Genomic DNA, 2,986 nt, shown 5'->3' on the forward strand with positions numbered 1-2,986 from the left:
ATTGGCCGAGATCATTGTATTTTTTTAAATAACGAAATTGAACAATTGAGCATTGCAGTAACATTCAAATGAAGAAAATCAAGGCCAAATACTGTTCTACCACAACAACCTGTTTGTGCATCAGCTAAAATCACGTGGACAAATAATCTGCAAAAATCACTATAAAAAAGGCGAAGTGCTTACGTGTATATAATGGCCGCTGTGTATAGGTATGTATGTATAATGATGGTACCTTAGCCTAGGCTTCGTGACGGTACGCAACGTCTCCAGGGTCAGGACTTGTTATTTCGACCCTCTCATATATTACAGACATCTCTGATGGCTTGAGTACAATAATAAGAAAACTAGAACACGTCACAACTGATCTAAATTCATAATGTTCGCCATAAATAAGAATAAACAATCGAGTTTTCAGGTGGCCTGTCCTATAGCGTTGGCAAAAGCACGATCATAGCTAACTTTAACCTTAAATAGAATAAAAACTACTGAGGCTAGAGGGCTGCAATGCGGGATGTTTGATAATTGGAAGGTGGATAATCAACTTACCAATTTGCAGCCCTGTAGCCTCAGTAGTTTTTAAGATCTGAGGGCGGCCAGAAAAAGCCATCTCAATAGTTTTCTTTTAGAGAAAACTGAAAAACCTGTTGTAGGCTACTTCAAACGAGTTGGAAGATTCAGACCTACTTGGATGGGAGCTATGAGATGGAGGGAATAGAGATGAGTGGAGATTTGTGGAAGATAAAGCATAAGAAAGACATGATATGCGGGATTTCAAAGATGCCCTTTGCGTCACGCGACGTTGTTGATAATAATAATAATAATAATAATAATAATAATAATAATAATAATAATAATAATAATAATAATAATAATACTATTTTTGTAAACAACCTCTTTGCCCAACCCTCCCTGTTTATTGTAATAGCGTTGATTCTTATTGCGAATTTTGTGATAAAAATAACATTGCTATTCCGCCATATAAGGATTAAATTAAATCTAATTTATGTACATTAATTGATAAAAGAATAACAGGCGAAAGGAAATGTAATACAGGTTTTCTTGAAGAGTCTTTGAAAACCTCGTAATATTTATCCCAAAGAATAACTAGACTAGGGATGAACTATCTTTTATTTACTTATTTATCTATTTGTTTTAAAAAGAGGGGTTCCTGTCATATATATTCTTCTGCGTTTCATTTTGATGCCATACCTCACTGCAACGTACGATTGCAGAAAAGGTTCGTTAAGTTACTAATATTGCAAAGCAACTTTGGAAGTGTAGCCACGCACAGGTGTTCAGAAACTTTTAAGAGCTTCATATGTCCATTTTACGATAGATTTTTGAAGGTTAATTGTAAGGTTAGAATTCTAATTTCCTTTACTCTCTGTTTACCGATTTCGATGATGAACAAAATCGTCTCGAAGCCAGATAAGAAAAGATAATAAAATTCGCGTCTTGTTCTTTGAAATTTTTGAGATGCTGTATTGCATAAGGCAATTTTTTTTTCATTAATCATTTTGTCTTAAGATTAATTCCCATCCACTTTCTAGGCGAGTTCTTCTCCAATAAGAGAGGGTCTGCTCGGTATGGCTCTATTCAAAACTAGTTTTTTATAGGTGTGGCCATCTCTTCTTAAACCATTTCTCTGGACTACGTGAAAGCGTGATGGATGTACAATATACATACATACATACAGACACACACACGCACACACACATGTATATATATATATATATATATATATATATATATATATATATATATATATATATATAGTGCACATACTCGCACATGTAGACACTCATACATATATATCTATGGAATCTGAAAGTTCCTATCTGCGCAAATTTCACGAGGGAACGTGAACTGCACAAAAAAAAAAAAAAAATCAGTGCATGGAAATTACTTTTAGAACAGAAACAGAGAGAGAGAGAGAGAAACATGAACCCGAACGGCGCTGAACGACTCAAACTGATAAATAACGAGATAAAACCTTTCGAACAAGCACTGCATGAAAAAGGGGCGGGGCCAAATTGACAGTTCGCTAACCACGATTCCCATAAAAGTACGAGAAACGCGCGAGTTTTAAAATTCCGGAAATCTGCGGGAATGTAATGTAGAGACACTGGTACTGTTCTCTTAACAAAACATGAATTATGTTTAAAAAATGTACAGTACTCTTACGTCCTTTATATTTATCGATCAATTGTATCTTATATTTTTCCAGATTACTGATTCTGGGGTTTAAGGACGAAACGTAGCGAGGGGAGAGAGAGAGAGAGAGAGAGAGATGAACAGACGTCCCTGAGCAAGAGGAACCCAGAATGAGTCATTTAGTACTCATGTCTATTTAGGCTTAAAATGTCAATTTGTACAGCATTTTGTTTGTTTGTTAGTATGGTGTTTTGACGTTGCATGGAACCAGTGGTTATTCAGCAACGGGACCAACGGCTTGACGTGACTTCCGAACCACGTCGAGATTGAACTTCTGTCACCAGAAATACACATCGTTGACCCCTTAATGGAATGCCCAAGAATCGAACTCGTGGGCACTACTGCATTTTGTATAATACATTCAATTTGGAAAATGGCACGTTTTTGACATGAATCCCCCATTTGGCGTTTTGATAGCCAATTTGAGTACAGAAGAAAAGTCGGTAATAAAAAGAATAGAGAAACTTCTACACAAAATAGAAGCGGCTGGAATAGCTATCGTTTTCAACAAAACATGCATTATTATTATTATTATTATTATTATTATTATTATTATTATTATTAATTATTTTATATTATTATTATATAGTTATTATCATTTTCAAGGTCAACTGCAAAGCGGAAGCTATTGGAGAGTAGGGATATGTTACTACAACAGTTATCGTAGTATTTAAATAATTAATCCCCTTTCTATCTATTTATTCATTAATCTGTTAGTTTATTTTTCCATTTTTTTTAAAATTAATAAGTGATCTCTTCTTTATTTATTTCC

The sequence above is a fragment of the Macrobrachium nipponense genome, chromosome 10, assembly GCF_015104395.2.
Source record: "Macrobrachium nipponense isolate FS-2020 chromosome 10, ASM1510439v2, whole genome shotgun sequence".
NCBI lineage: Eukaryota > Metazoa > Arthropoda > Malacostraca > Decapoda > Palaemonidae > Macrobrachium > Macrobrachium nipponense.